Below are 6160 nucleotides of genomic sequence, written 5' to 3'. Positions count from 1 at the left end.
AAGTTTGGATATAGCCTTGTACAGTGCATTGCAGCAGGCTATTGGTCGAAACTGGGTAACATTAATGGGCAGCTTACATTTAGGTATTAGGGTAATTAGGTAATGATTTAATTGCTTTAACAACTTCCCTCAGTGAAAGAAATTTTGCATTTCTACACACACATCCCTCCCAATTATATTCCATGAGTCTTTGAAAAAAGCACAGGTATACCCATTCGGGCCAGGTACTTTATTATTGTGAATGGAAAATACTGCCTCTTGTTATGAGTTTTATTCTTTACTCCTTTCGCAAGTGAACGATTGCTCGTTGTAATATGCAAAAGGGTCGAACCCAAAGGACGGAAATTGTGGCACTAGGATTACTCGTTTATAAACTAGTTTAGTTCGATCTTAAAAGAGGTGGTTTGAGTTCTAAACTAATGACTAGTGATACCTGTCGAAGTGAGTATCAAAAATAATATTTATAAAACCAAACTACAACTAGCAAGTGGTAGTGAGGGTAGAACCACAGGGAGGTAGGGAATTTATAGTTGCTTTCAATTCTAGTCTTAACGGTAACAGTGAGGGGGTTTTGATGAGAATTTTAACTAAATATAATGACAAAAACTAAATAAACGAATAATAGAAGCAAATGATGTAAACAATGATAAAAGAAATGCTAAGACGGTCGGTTCACTATAGCTGCGATGGCACAAAATCCTAGGTAAGTCCGAAATACAGTCGTGTAGGATGGGTAAAATAAGTCCTCTCGGTCCAAGTTAACTAGTAGCTCCTTTCGGCCTATGTTACCAGTCCCTAAGTCTCACTAATGCTAGCTCTCGCCCCGATTAGTGATTCCTAAAGCCTAAATTACATTATCTCTCGATCTCAGCAATTTAGTCGTGTCAACTCGTTAATTAATGCCCTTCCCTATCTTTTGATCTACGGGTTGGTCAAAACTAAGCATCTAACAAGTCTCCTCTCGGTCTCATTGTTAAATATTACACTTAACGAATTATACGGTGCTAATCAGACACGAAGTCAGTCGATCGACCAGCTACCCCAGTCGATCGACCAACCGTCTCAGTCGATCGACAAGTTAAGCCAGTCGATTGACCAAGCCGTAATGCGGGGTTACCTATTCTACTGCCATCTACGCCATAGATCCCCTACATCTTAGCAAGGTGATTTAGCTGCTCATACTGAAGGTAATAACAACGATAAAATTGACTAATAAAATAGACGAATTCATAATTGAAATAGCTAAATAAACGAGTAACATAAAACAATAATTTGGCTTCGGGTGATCTAACCTAGCAACTCTATACTACGAACGAAAGCAATAAAACGGAATATAAGAACAGAAGAATACCATATAGAACAGGAAGGAAAGATCAAAACCGAATGCAAGAGCAAACTTTATTGGCGGAAATAATCTAAACTAACGAATGTTGAATTGTATTTAAGAACTGAATGATAAAAACTGGATCCTTATTCTGAAAACTAAGGTTATGTTATATAGGAATAATCCTGCGTAACCTCTATTCCTAAACCTGATCACAATGGGCTTTGGAATTCTCGATCTTTTAACTTGCGCAACAGCTCGTGGGGTGGTCGATCGATCACATGCGCTGTACAGAATTGCATTCTGACGATTCCTGCAGCGCGCACCGATCTTAAAACAGCTGCCATTTCTTCGTTACTTGGTCAAATCAGGCGTTCTACGCGGCGTTGGAAAGCTAAGAGGATATGATTTCACCTCCAATTGGAATCACTCGATTATCAGCTCTAGAACTCGAGATATTACCATCTGAAGCAGGCTGCAATGTCGAGAAGCATTCTGACAGTCTATAGACCATGTAGGTCAGTCTATAGACCACTGTAGCTGGTAGTTCGCTTCTAAACTCTCGCAAATATGTCTTTCAGGTCAAATGCGCACCAAGTTTGCTTCCCGAGTCTTTACTCCATGTCAAATGCAATGCTAAACACTTAGGGACGGATTTGGCTCATTTTCTGCTGAAATCTTCATATTTCTGCAATATCACACAAAAAGGAAGAAATACACGAAACAAGGGAAATAGTAGCATAAACTACTCAATTGAGCTCTGAAATGCGTGTGAAATGAGGTGCAAAACATCATATATTAGACACGCATCAAACTTCCCCAAACCAAACCCTTGCTTGTCCCCAAGCAAGAACTAGACTCGATCCTAAAACCTAATGGAACGAGTTCAATCTCAGAGCGAAATGCAACATGTAAAGCCTAAACCAATTTAATGCAACAACTAACAATCAATTAGTAATATGAATCATGCAAACGAGTTATATAGCCGTTAAAAATAAAGCTGAGTCGTCCACCTTGCAAGACCTTTAAAATTGGACTCTCACGGGTCACTCTTCTCTCATAAAGCAAAGGGTAAGCATATATATGTAAGAGAGGACGAGAAATAGCCGCTCACCTAGACTACGACCCACATAATCATGCATGCAACTAATATGATAGATAATTCAAACTACCGTACATACATTCCAACCAAACAAGGTCCTGTCACAGCCGAGGGCTTACAAAAATATGGTAAAGTGAGGCAATGGGTGAGAAAAGGCAAAATATTTATGGGAATGTGGAGGTATAGGTGACCAAGCTAGTACTTAAACAAAACCATATGACAACATCCATTTCTCATCCGATTATGAATTAAGCACGTGCCCTTCATTTGGCACAAAACTCACCAAACCGAACTGAAAATACTCCTCAAATGATATAGGATAGAACATAGGAGCAGAAATCGTCTCATCAAACAACAACTCTTTTTTTTTTCAATCTTTCTTTCTATCATTTTTTCGAATTTTTCCTTTTTCAACTTCTCTTTCTCTTTTTTTTTTTTCTTTTCTTTCACGCTTTTTTTTTCTCTTTTTCTTTTTTTTTTTTCATCCTCCTTTTCTTCATTAAATACCAACTCCAAATCACTGGATACAAACCAAACTTGGCACAATAAATTATATACCGCAAAATAATCTAAACTAGCTTGACAAGGCAGGCTAAATTTGGATGTAGCTAAGGGTCAACAGGCAAATTTGGCTAATGTGGAGTTAAATGTGTAAAATGAATTAAGGGGAAATTGTAAGCACCTCCCTGCATGTGACACCAACCACTAACCCAAATGTATGCAGGCAAAAAGCAATTGAATTTCATAAATGTGCAAATTAATGATACATGATATGCAAGGAGTAACTACTCACAATCCTAGATAAACTGGTCATGAATGTCACCAGTTATAAGCTCTAAACCTCGGAATATAAGTAGTTTACCAAAATTTAAGTCAAGTCTCAAGTTCAGCAAGACATATAACGAAAAATCGTAGACTATGCAAATGATTCTACCAACAACATGTCAATTAAGCAAGGCTTTGGCATAAACAGCTGCAAATGCAATGTCATCATTGAAATACTACCGTTCCGACTCAACCTATATGCTAAACTAAACATGATATTTTTTTGAAATTTTTCAATTTTTCAATTTTTTTTTTTGAATTTTCTGTATATATATAGAAAATGAAATAAACAATGCAAGACAAAAACTAAACGTGAAACAAAAATGCAATAAAACATATGAATGCAATGCAAAACCCTTCCCCAAACCAAATCACACAATGTCCCCATTGTGCAAAATCATATAGTGAAATAAAAAGGAAAACGGGAATTTGCGTTTAAATTAACTAAACAAGACATGAAAAGGACTCGGAAACTCACAAGACTTTAAGCGCAGCAAAAGGAAACCTCCCCAAACCAGCGTGAGCTAGAAGGTTTCAGTAGCCAGCAGTGCTACCAATAAATACCTGAAAGGACAGAAAATACCGCGCGTAATTTCGATAAAACAATTTATTAAACGCAAAATTATGTGTAAAATAAAGAAACAAAAGAAAACAGAAATGAGTTGGAGAATAAAGTGGAGAAAAGACTCCCTCAACTCCGCAAATCGACCAAACACAGCAGGGGAATGATCGAAAACAGGTACAGCAGTGAACATGGTCGATCGACCACATCACCCAGTCGATCGACCAGAGTGAACAGGAACAGAAGCTCCTGGAATTCGCAGCCTAGTCGATCGACCATAGGAGGCAGTCGATCGACTGGGAAACCTGCTGTAAGTTCTGATTTTCTTCGAATTAGCCCAATAAATTGAGCTAATTTGGTCTATGAACCTGCAAATACACATAATAACGCGCCCGAAATTGCGCAAAACCCAAAGTAACTGTCTAAAGTCTAAATAAATCTTAAGCAAACTTATTAAAGCAAAGTCTCGCGCACACGAAAAATGATAAATAGTCTAAAAGCAGTAAAATAGTTTTTAAAAGGTCTAAGAAACGCATAGATCAATGAAAACTGTGGAAAATCTCCGACCAAGGCTTCTGTCTACATGAAGTAGCTTCCGCGGTGCTCATCTCAGAAGCTGGACTCCACTCTACTCCGACTGGAATACTCAATGGATCATCTCTAGCATCTTCCCAAGCATGGCCATCATCTTCTAGCTCCTCACACTCAAGATCCAACTCCGAAATTTTGACTGGCTCCTTCTTCTTGGGCTCCTCATCTGGCTCCTCGTCAGTGCCATAGCTAAGACATCCTAGACCGCCTCTCTGAACAATTGGCTCCTTCACAGTTGAAGCGGAGCGGTTCTTCCTTCCTCAAACCAGTTCTGCAACATCAAAATAGAAGAATCTTCCTCCAATTTGCTCCCATTCTCAAAGGGCGGAGGTGTCATAACAGAATAGGCACGGGGGCGGGCACATCGAAAGCACAAAATAAGATTTCTTTTCAGAAATCATATTACAGGTCATGGGCCACATGAGGTCTTTCTTCCTAGGGGACTGGGCAAACATAATAGAGTGCTTCCCTACCTTAAATCTCAAAGTTCTTTCCCCTACATCAATTATTGCACCAGTAGTGTGCAGAAACGGTCTTCCCAAAATAATTGGGGTGTTGACATCTTTATGAATATCCAAAACAACAAAGTCAACAGGGAAAAAGAATTTTTCAATTTGAACAGGCACATTCTCTAAGACCCCTACTGGCCGAACGGCCAGCCATTTGCACAGTCATGTCAATAATAGCAAATCTAGTCAATCCCAATTTCTTAGCCAGACTCAAGGGCATAACACTGACACTAGCCCCTAAATCACATAGTGCCTTCTCAATTGAGAAGGTACCATTATTACAGGGGACGGAGAAACTACCCGGGTCGAGACGTTTACGGCGACTTTGTGAGTTAAATATGAACTAGACTCCTCAGTTAATTGGACAGACTCGACAACATTCAAAGACCTTTTCTTAGCTAGCAACTGTCTCATAAACTTCATATATGCAGTTATTTGATTAACTAGCTCTAATAAAGGTAATTGCACATTAAGACTACGCACTAAATCTTTGAATTTATCGAACGTTACCTCATCTTTGGTTGGCACTAGTCTTTCCGGATAAGGAGCTGTCAGAAGTAGCTTTGCCCTCTCCTCTAGGTCTCTCATACCGGCATCAGTTGACTTAGGCTGAAAATCCACTACTTTGTCTTTGTTGTAACTTGACCCTTCTTCAGTCCGTCTCAGGAATGAACCATTGACCGTCGTAGGGTCATACTTTGGAATCGGAACGGACCCATCAAAGATCTGGATCTTGCCTCGATGATTTCGGAGTCAGTAGTACCCCAAACAAGTAATCCCTCAAGTTATCTGGCATTGGAGGATGGAATGGTTCGTCATTAGTCGCTTCCTCGGTCGATCGACCATGTTGGTCGGTCGATCGACTCGGTTTCAACAGATACCCGAGTTTGTGTCATTTCGCGGACTGGTCGATCGACTGGGTGATGTGGTCGATCGACCGTGATTACTGCTGATCGTCTTTTTCTCGCTCTTTTTCTTCTTCCCTTTTTTCACCAGCTTTCTCGGGTTCATCGAGAGTAGACCCGCTCCTCAACGTCATTGCATGTACGGTCTCAATACGCTGATTCAGAGAGTGGAATTGACTCGGTATCTCAACTGCATTCTTGTCTAATATAGCAATTTGAGATTTCAGCTCCATGATTGAGACCTCATTTGCCGCATTACTTTTCTGTACCTCTACCATAAGCAGCTGCACTAGACTTATCAACTCTGCAACTTCATTATTTGACTTTTGCTGTGACGGAGTG

This window comes from Silene latifolia, chromosome Y (assembly GCF_048544455.1).
Source record: "Silene latifolia isolate original U9 population chromosome Y, ASM4854445v1, whole genome shotgun sequence".
NCBI lineage: Eukaryota > Viridiplantae > Streptophyta > Magnoliopsida > Caryophyllales > Caryophyllaceae > Silene > Silene latifolia.
Note: the sequence above shows the minus strand (reverse complement) of the source record.